The sequence below is a fragment of the Spea bombifrons genome, chromosome 2 (assembly GCF_027358695.1).
Source record: "Spea bombifrons isolate aSpeBom1 chromosome 2, aSpeBom1.2.pri, whole genome shotgun sequence".
Lineage (NCBI taxonomy): Eukaryota > Metazoa > Chordata > Amphibia > Anura > Pelobatidae > Spea > Spea bombifrons.
Window position 1 is genome coordinate 142963333 of NC_071088.1, and position 7500 is coordinate 142970832.

At 49.8% G+C, this 7500-nt stretch overlaps 20 non-coding genes and 2 pseudogenes across 20 annotated transcripts in view; all 22 read right to left on the reverse strand.

Annotated features, from left to right (window-relative positions):
* The window catches only part of LOC128478672 (5S ribosomal RNA), a 120-nt gene extending 51 nt beyond the window's left edge, over positions 1-69 (reverse strand). The window contains exon 1 of the ribosomal RNA XR_008349580.1: positions 1-69. This exon is cut by the window's left edge and continues 51 nt beyond it. This is a non-coding gene — a ribosomal RNA (5S ribosomal RNA).
* A 186-nt stretch (positions 70-255) lies between these two features.
* Positions 256-374, reverse strand: LOC128478519 (5S ribosomal RNA). The gene has a single exon (XR_008349434.1). It is a non-coding gene; the product is annotated as a 5S ribosomal RNA (ribosomal RNA).
* A 225-nt stretch (positions 375-599) lies between these two features.
* LOC128480683 (uncharacterized) lies at positions 600-707 on the reverse strand (annotated as a pseudogene).
* Positions 708-1006: 299 nt separating this feature from the next.
* LOC128480633 (uncharacterized) lies at positions 1007-1115 on the reverse strand (annotated as a pseudogene).
* A 342-nt stretch (positions 1116-1457) lies between these two features.
* LOC128478926 (5S ribosomal RNA) lies at positions 1458-1576 on the reverse strand. Its single transcript, XR_008349823.1, has one exon. It is a non-coding gene; the product is annotated as a 5S ribosomal RNA (ribosomal RNA).
* A 233-nt stretch (positions 1577-1809) lies between these two features.
* Positions 1810-1928, reverse strand: LOC128476429 (5S ribosomal RNA). The gene has a single exon (XR_008347441.1). It is a non-coding gene; the product is annotated as a 5S ribosomal RNA (ribosomal RNA).
* Positions 1929-2159: 231 nt separating this feature from the next.
* Positions 2160-2278, reverse strand: LOC128479061 (5S ribosomal RNA). Its single transcript, XR_008349952.1, has one exon. It is a non-coding gene; the product is annotated as a 5S ribosomal RNA (ribosomal RNA).
* Positions 2279-2487: 209 nt separating this feature from the next.
* On the reverse strand, positions 2488-2606 carry LOC128477848 (5S ribosomal RNA). The gene has a single exon (XR_008348800.1). It is a non-coding gene; the product is annotated as a 5S ribosomal RNA (ribosomal RNA).
* A 218-nt stretch (positions 2607-2824) lies between these two features.
* On the reverse strand, positions 2825-2946 carry LOC128479337 (5S ribosomal RNA). Its single transcript, XR_008350221.1, has one exon. It is a non-coding gene; the product is annotated as a 5S ribosomal RNA (ribosomal RNA).
* A 251-nt stretch (positions 2947-3197) lies between these two features.
* Positions 3198-3316, reverse strand: LOC128476431 (5S ribosomal RNA). Its single transcript, XR_008347443.1, has one exon. It is a non-coding gene; the product is annotated as a 5S ribosomal RNA (ribosomal RNA).
* A 218-nt stretch (positions 3317-3534) lies between these two features.
* Positions 3535-3653, reverse strand: LOC128478565 (5S ribosomal RNA). Its single transcript, XR_008349477.1, has one exon. It is a non-coding gene; the product is annotated as a 5S ribosomal RNA (ribosomal RNA).
* Positions 3654-3889: 236 nt separating this feature from the next.
* Positions 3890-4008, reverse strand: LOC128476432 (5S ribosomal RNA). Its single transcript, XR_008347444.1, has one exon. It is a non-coding gene; the product is annotated as a 5S ribosomal RNA (ribosomal RNA).
* Positions 4009-4247: 239 nt separating this feature from the next.
* On the reverse strand, positions 4248-4366 carry LOC128477050 (5S ribosomal RNA). Its single transcript, XR_008348039.1, has one exon. It is a non-coding gene; the product is annotated as a 5S ribosomal RNA (ribosomal RNA).
* A 245-nt stretch (positions 4367-4611) lies between these two features.
* LOC128478434 (5S ribosomal RNA) lies at positions 4612-4730 on the reverse strand. The gene has a single exon (XR_008349352.1). It is a non-coding gene; the product is annotated as a 5S ribosomal RNA (ribosomal RNA).
* Positions 4731-4967: 237 nt separating this feature from the next.
* Positions 4968-5086, reverse strand: LOC128478064 (5S ribosomal RNA). Its single transcript, XR_008349004.1, has one exon. It is a non-coding gene; the product is annotated as a 5S ribosomal RNA (ribosomal RNA).
* Positions 5087-5335: 249 nt separating this feature from the next.
* Positions 5336-5454, reverse strand: LOC128477985 (5S ribosomal RNA). Its single transcript, XR_008348929.1, has one exon. It is a non-coding gene; the product is annotated as a 5S ribosomal RNA (ribosomal RNA).
* A 234-nt stretch (positions 5455-5688) lies between these two features.
* LOC128478499 (5S ribosomal RNA) lies at positions 5689-5807 on the reverse strand. Its single transcript, XR_008349415.1, has one exon. It is a non-coding gene; the product is annotated as a 5S ribosomal RNA (ribosomal RNA).
* Positions 5808-6040: 233 nt separating this feature from the next.
* On the reverse strand, positions 6041-6159 carry LOC128477849 (5S ribosomal RNA). The gene has a single exon (XR_008348801.1). It is a non-coding gene; the product is annotated as a 5S ribosomal RNA (ribosomal RNA).
* Positions 6160-6383: 224 nt separating this feature from the next.
* LOC128478042 (5S ribosomal RNA) lies at positions 6384-6502 on the reverse strand. Its single transcript, XR_008348983.1, has one exon. It is a non-coding gene; the product is annotated as a 5S ribosomal RNA (ribosomal RNA).
* A 242-nt stretch (positions 6503-6744) lies between these two features.
* On the reverse strand, positions 6745-6863 carry LOC128477952 (5S ribosomal RNA). The gene has a single exon (XR_008348898.1). It is a non-coding gene; the product is annotated as a 5S ribosomal RNA (ribosomal RNA).
* A 230-nt stretch (positions 6864-7093) lies between these two features.
* On the reverse strand, positions 7094-7212 carry LOC128476433 (5S ribosomal RNA). Its single transcript, XR_008347445.1, has one exon. It is a non-coding gene; the product is annotated as a 5S ribosomal RNA (ribosomal RNA).
* Positions 7213-7447: 235 nt separating this feature from the next.
* LOC128477031 (5S ribosomal RNA) overlaps positions 7448-7500 on the reverse strand; it is a 119-nt gene continuing 66 nt past the window's right edge. The window contains exon 1 of the ribosomal RNA XR_008348021.1: positions 7448-7500. This exon is cut by the window's right edge and continues 66 nt beyond it. This is a non-coding gene — a ribosomal RNA (5S ribosomal RNA).

Genomic DNA, 7500 nt, shown 5'->3' on the forward strand with positions numbered 1-7500 from the left:
AGGCCCAACCCTGCTTAGCTTCCGAGATCAGACGAGATCGGGCGCTTTCAGGGTGGTATGGCCGCAGGTGTGAAAGTGTTTTATTTTACTTCTCTTATTCTGTTGCTGCTGCTGCTGCTTGTCATCAGACAGAAATAATTATAAGCCCTGGGACAGGACAGAGAAGGTGAGAAGGTTCAAATAAGGGTTTAAAGCTTTGATGATGAGCAAGAAACACATGGCAAAAAGCTCTCCCCGGACTGTGAGAAAAGAAAATGCCTACAACACCTGGTATTCCCAGGCGGTCTACCATCCAGGTACTAACCAGGCCCAACCCTGCTTAGCTTCCGAGATCAGACGAGATCGGGCGCTTTCAGGGTGGTATTGCCGCAGGTGTGAAAGTTCTTTATTTTACTTCTCTTATTCTGTTGCTGCTGCTGCTGCTGCTGCTGCTGCTGCTGCTGCTGCTGCTGCTGCTGCTGCTTGTCGTCAGACAGAAAGAATTATAAGCCCTGGGACAGGACAGAGAAGGTGAGAAGGTTCAAATAAGGGTTTAAAGCTTTGATGATGAGCAAGAAACACATGGCAAAAAGCTCTCCCCGGACTGTGAGAAAAGAAAAAGCCTACAACACCTGGTATTCCCAGGCGGTCTCCCATCCAGGTACTAACCAGGCCCAACCCTGCTTAGCTTCCGAGATCAGGCGCTTTCAGGGTGGTATGGCCAAGGTGTGAAAGTTTTTTATTTTACTTCTCTTATTCTGTTGCTGCTGCTGCTGCTGCTGCTGCTGCTGCTGCTGCTGCTGCTGCTGCTGCTGCTGCTGCTGCTGCTGCTGCTGCTGCTGCTGCTGCTGCTGCTGCTGCTGCTGCTGCTGCTGCTGCTGCTGCTGCTTGTCGTCAGACAAAAAGAATTATAAGCCCTGGGACAGGACAGAGAAGGTGAGAAGGTTCAAATAAGGGTTTAAAGCTTTGATGATGAGCAAGAAACACATTGCAAAAAGCTCTCCCCGGACTGTGAGAAAAAATTAAAAGCCTACAACACCTAGTATTCCCAGGCGGTCTCCCATCCAGGTACTAACCAGGCCCAACCCTGCTTAGCTTACGAGATCAGGCGCTTTCAGGGTGGTATGGCCGCAGGTGTGAAAGTTTTTTATTTTACTTCTCTTATTCTGTTGCTGCTGCTGCTGTTGCTGCTGCTGCTGTTGCTGCTGCTGCTGTTGCTGCTGCTGCTGTTGCTGCTGCTGCTGTTGCTGCTGCTGCTGTTGCTGCTGCTGCTGTTGCTGCTGCTGCTGTTGCTGCTGCTGCTGTTGCTGCTGCTGCTGTTGCTGCTGCTGCTGTTGCTGCTTGTCGTCAGACAGAAAGAATTATAAGCCCTGGGACAGGACAGAGAAGGTGAGAAGGTTCAAATAAGGGTTTAAAGCTTTGATGATGAGCAAGAAACACATGGCAAAAAGCTCTCCCCGGACTGTGAGAAAAGAAAAAGCCTACAACACCTGGTATTCCCAGGCGGTCTCCCATCCAGGTACTAACCAGGCCCAACCCTGCTTAGCTTCTGAGATCAGACGGGATTGGGCGCTTTCAGGGTGGTATGGCCGCAGGTGTGAAGGCTCTTTATTTTACTTTTCTTATTCTGTTGCTGCTGCTGCTGCTGCTGCTGCTGCTGCTGCTGCTGCTGCTGCTGCTGCTGCTGCTGCTTGTCGTCAGACAGAAAGAATTATAAGCCCTGGGACAGGACAGAGAAGGTGAGAAGGTTCAAATAAGGGTTTAAAGCTTTGATGATGAGCAAGAAACACATGGCAAAAAGCTCTCCCCGGACTGTGAGAAAAAATTAAAAGCCTACAACACCTGGTATTCCCAGGCGGTCTCCCATCCAGGTACTAACCAGGCCCAACCCTGCTTAGCTTCCGAGATCAGACGAGATCGGGCGCTTTCAGGGTGGTATGGCCGCAGGTGTGAAAGTTTTTTATTTTACTTCTCTTATTCTGCTGCTGCTGCTGCTGCTGCTGCTGCTGCTGCTGCTGCTGCTGTTGCTGCTGCTGCTGCTGCTTGTCGTCAGACAGAAAGAATTATAAGCCCTGGGACAGGACAGAGAAGGTGAGAAGGTTCAAATAAGGGTTTAAAGCTTTGATGATGAGCAAGAAACACATGGCAAAAAGCACTCCCCGGACTGTGAGAAAAGAAAAAGCCTACAACACCTGGTATTCCCAGGCGGTCTCCCATCCAGGTACTAACCAGGCCCAACCTTGCTTAGATTCCGAGATCAGACGAGATCGGGCGCTTTCAGGGTGGTATGGCCGCAGGTGTGAAAGCTCTTTATTTTACTTTTCTTATTCTGTTGCTGCTGCTGCTGCTGCTGCTGCTGCTGCTGCTGCTTGTCGTCAGACAGAAAGAATTATAAGCCCTGGGACAGGACAGAGAAGGTGAGAAGGTTCAAATAAGGGTTTAAAGCTTTGATGATGAGCAAGAAACACATGGCAAAAAGCTCTCCCCGGACTGTGAGAAAAAATTAAAAGCCTACAACACCTGGTATTCCCAGGCGGTCTGCCATCCAGGTACTAACCAGGCCCAACCCTGCTTAGCTTCCGAGATCAGACGAGATCGGGCGCTTTCAGGGTGGTATGGCCGCAGGTGTGAAAGTTTTTTATTTTACTTCTCTTATTCTGTTGCTGCTGCTGCTGCTGCTGCTGCTGCTGCTGCTGCTGCTGCTGCTTGTCGTCAGACAAAAAGAATTATAAGCCCTGGGACAGGACAGAGAAGGTGAGAAGGTTCAAATAAGGGTTTAAAGCTTTGATGATGAGCAAGAAACACATGGCAAAAAGCTCTCCCCGGACTGTGAGAAAAAATTAAAAGCCTACAACACCTGGTATTCCCAGGCGGTCTCCCATCCAGGTGGTACTAACCAGGCCCAACCCTGCTTAGCTTCCGAGATCAGACGAGATCGGGCGCTTTCAGGGTGGTATGGCCACAGGTGTGAAAGTTTTTTATTTTACTTCTCTTATTCTGTTGCTGCTGCTGCTGCTGCTGCTGCTGCTGCTGCTGCTGCTGCTGCTGCTGCTGCTGCTGCTGCTGCTGCTGCTGCTGCTTGTCGTCAGACAAAAAGAATTATAAGCCCTGGGACAGGACAGAGAAGGTGAGAAGGTTCAAATAAGGGTTTAAAGCTTTGATGATGAGCAAGAAACACATGGCAAAAAGCTCTCCCCGGACTGTGAGAAAAAATTAAAAGCCTACAACACCTGGTATTCCCAGGCGGTCTCCCATCCAGGTACTAACCAGGCCCAACCCTGCTTAGCTTCCGAGATCAGACGAGATCGGGCGCTTTCAGGGTGGTATGGCCGCAGGTGTGAAAGTTTTTTATTTTACTTCTCTTATTCTGTTGCTGCTGCTGCTGCTGCTGCTGCTGCTGCTGCTGCTGCTGCTGCTTGTCGTCAGACAAAAAGAATTATAAGCCCTGGGACAGGACAGAGAAGGTGAGAAGGTTCAAATAAGGGTTTAAAGCTTTGATGATGAGCAAGAAACACATGGCAAAAAGCTCTCCCCGGACTGTGAGAAAAAATTAAAAGCCTACAACACCTGGTATTCCCAGGCGGTCTCCCAGCCAGGTACTAACCAGGCCCAACCCTGCTTAGCTTCTGAGATCAGACGAGATCGGGCGCTTTCAGGGTGGTATGGCCGCAGGTGTGAAAGTTTTTTATTTTACTTCTCTTATTCTGTTGCTGCTGCTGCTGCTGCTGCTGCTGCTGCTGCTGCTGCTGCTGCTGCTGCTGCTGCTGCTGCTTGTCGTCAGACAAAAAGAATTATAAGCCCTGGGACAGGACAGAGAAGGTGAGAAGGTTCAAATAAGGGTTTAAAGCTTTGATGATGAGCAAGAAACACATGGCAAAAAGCTCTCCCCGGACTGTGAGAAAAAATTAAAAGCCTACAACACCTGGTATTCCCAGGCGGTCTCCCATCCAGGTACTAACCAGGCCCAACCCTGCTTAGCTTCCGAGATCAGACGAGATCGGGCGCTTTCAGGGTGGTATGGCCGCAGGTGTGAAAGTTTTTTATTTTACTTCTCTTATTCTGTTGCTGCTGCTGCTGCTGCTGCTGCTGCTGCTGCTGCTGCTGCTGCTGCTGCTGCTGCTGCTGCTGCTTGTCGTCAGACAAAAAGAATTATAAGCCCTGGGACAGGACAGAGAAGGTGAGAAGGTTCAAATAAGGGTTTAAAGCTTTGATGATGAGCAAGAAACACATGGCAAAAAGCTCTCCCCGGACTGTGAGAAAAAATTAAAAGCCTACAACACCTGGTATTCCCAGGCGGTCTCCCAGCCAGGTACTAACCAGGCCCAACCCTGCTTAGCTTCCGAGATCAGACGAGATCGGGCGCTTTCAGGGTGGTATGGCCGCAGGTGTGAAAGTTTTTTATTTTACTTCTCTTATTCTGTTGCTGCTGCTGCTGCTGCTGCTGCTGCTGCTGCTGCTGCTGCTGCTGCTGCTGCTGCTGCTGCTGCTGCTGCTTGTCGTCAGACAAAAAGAATTATAAGCCCTGGGACAGGACAGAGAAGGTGAGAAGGTTCAAATAAGGGTTTAAAGCTTTGATGATGAGCAAGAAACACATGGCAAAAAGCTCTCCCCGGACTGTGAGAAAAAATTAAAAGCCTACAACACCTGGTATTCCCAGGCGGTCTCCCATCCAGGTACTAACCAGGCCCAACCCTGCTTAGCTTCCGAGATCAGACGAGAGCGGGCGCTTTCAGGGTGGTATGGCCGCAGGTGTGAAAGTTTTTTATTTTACTTCTCTTATTCTGCTGCTGCTGCTGCTGCTGCTGCTGCTGCTGCTGCTGCTGCTGCTGCTGCTGCTGCTGCTGCTGCTGCTTGTCATCAGACAGAAAGAATTATAAGCCCTGGGACAGGACAGAGAAGGTGAGAAGGTTCAAATAAGGGTTTAAAGCTTTGATGATGAGCAAGAAACACATGGCAAAAAGCTCTCCCCGGACTGTGAGAAAAGAAAAAGCCTACAACACCTGGTACTCCCAGGCGGTCTCCCATCCAGGTACTAACCAGGCCCAACCCTGCTTAGCTTCCGAGATCAGACGAGATCGGGCGCTTTCAGGGTGGAATGGCTGCAGGTGTGAAAGTCTTTTATTTTACTTCTCTTATTCTGTTGCTGCTGCTGCTGCTGCTGCTGCTGCTGCTGCTGCTGCTGCTGCTGCTGCTGCTGCTGCTGCTGCTGCTGCTGCTGCTTGTCGTCAGACAGAAAGAATTATAAGCCCTGGGACAGGACAGAGAAGGTGAGAAGGTTCAAATAAGGGTTTAAAGCTTTGATGATGAGCAAGAAACACATGGCAAAAAGCTCTCCCCGGACTGTGAGAAAAGAAAAAGCCTACAACACCTGGTATTCCCAGGCGGTCTCCCACCCAGGTACTAACCAGGCCCAACCCTGCTTAGCTTCCGAAATCAGACGAGATCGGGCGCTTTCAGGGTGGTATGGCCGCAGGTGTGAAAGTTTTTTATTTTACTTCTCTTATTCTGTTGCTGCTGCTGCTGCTGCTGCTGCTGCTGCTGCTGCTGCTGCTGCTGCTGCTGCTGCTGCTGCTTGTCGTCAGACAGAAAGAATTATAAGCCCTGGGACAGGACAGAGAAGGTGAGAAGGTTCAAATAAGGGTTTAAAGCTTTGATGATGAGCAAGAAACACATGGCAAAAAGCTCTCCCCGGACTGTGAGAAAAGAAAAAGCTTACAACACCTGGTATTCCCAGGCGGTCTCCCATCCAGGTACTAACCAGGCCCAACCCTGCTTAGCTTCCGAGATCAGACGAGATCAGGCGCTTTCAGGGTGGTATGGCCGCAGGTGTGAAAGCTCTTTATTTTACTTTTCTTATTCTGTTGCTGCTGCTGCTGCTGCTGCTGCTGCTGCTGCTGCTGCTGCTGCTGCTGCTGCTGCTGCTTGTCGTCAGACAGAAAGAATTATAAGCCCTGGGACAGGACAGAGAAGGTGAGAAGGTTCAAATAAGGGTTTAAAGCTTTGATGATGAGCAAGAAACACATGGCAAAAAGCTCTCCCCGGACTGTGAGAAAAAATTAAAAGCCTACAACACCTGGTATTCCCAGGCGGTCTGCCATCCAGGTACTAACCAGGCCCAACCCTGCTTAGCTTCCGAGATCAGACGAGATCGGGCGCTTTCAGGGTGGTATGGCCGCAGGTGTGAAAGTTTTTTATTTTACTTCTCTTATTCTGTTGCTGCTGCTGCTGCTGCTGCTGCTGCTGCTGCTGCTGCTGCTGCTGCTGCTTGTCGTCAGACAAAAAGAATTATAAGCCCTGGGACAGGACAGAGAAGGTGAGAAGGTTCAAATAAGGGTTTAAAGCTTTGATGATGAGCAAGAAACACATGGCAAAAAGCTCTCCCCGGACTGTGAGAAAAAATTAAAAGCCTACAACACCTGGTATTCCCAGGCGGTCTCCCATCCAGGTACTAACCAGGCCCAACCCTGCTTAGCTTCCGAGATCAGACGAGATCGTGCGCTTTCAGGGTGGTATGGCCGCAGGTGTGAAAGTTTTTTATTTTACTTCTCTTATTCTGTTGCTGCTGCTGCTGCTGCTGCTGCTGCTGCTGCTGCTGCTGCTGCTGCTGCTGCTGCTGCTGCTGCTGCTTGTCGTCAGACAGAAAGAATTATAAGCCCTGGGACAGGACAGAGAAGGTGAGAAGGTTCAAACAAGGGTTTAAAGCTTTGATGATGAGCAAGAAACACATGGCAAAAAGCTCTCCCCGGACTGTGAGAAAAAATTAAAAGCCTACAACACCTGGTATTCCCAGGCGGTCTCCCATCCAGGTACTAACCAGGCCCAACCCTGCTTAGCTTCCGAGATCAGACAAGATCGGGCGCTTTCAGGGTGGTATGGCCGCAGGTGTGAAAGTTTTTTATTTTACTTCTCTTATTCTGTTGCTGCTGTTGCTGCTGCTGCTGCTGCTGCTGCTGCTGCTGCTGCTGCTGCTGCTGCTTGTCGTCAGACAAAAAGAATTATAAGCCCTGGGACAGGACAGAGAAGGTGAGAAGGTTCAAATAAGGGTTTAAAGCTTTGATGATGAGCAAGAAACACATGGCAAAAAGCTCTCCCCGGACTGTGAGAAAAAATTAAAAGCCTACAACACCTGGTATTCCCAGGCGGTCTCCCATCCAGGTACTAACCAGGCCCAACCCTGCTTAGCTTCCGAGATCAGACGAGATCGGGCGCTTTCAGGGTGGTATGGCCGCAGGTGTGAAAGTTTTTATTTTACTTCTCTTATTCTGTTGCTGCTGCTGCTGCTGCTGCTGCTGCTGCTGCTGCTGCTGCTGCTGCTGCTGCTGCTGCTGCTTGTCGTCAGACAAAAAGAATTATAAGCCCTGGGACAGGACAGAGAAGGTGAGAAGGTTCAAATAAGGGTTTAAAGCTTTGATGATGAGCAAGAAACACATGGCAAAAAGCTCTCCCCGGACTGTGAGAAAAAATTAAAAGCCTACAACACCTGGTATTCCCAGGCGGTCTCCCATCCAGGTACTAACCAGG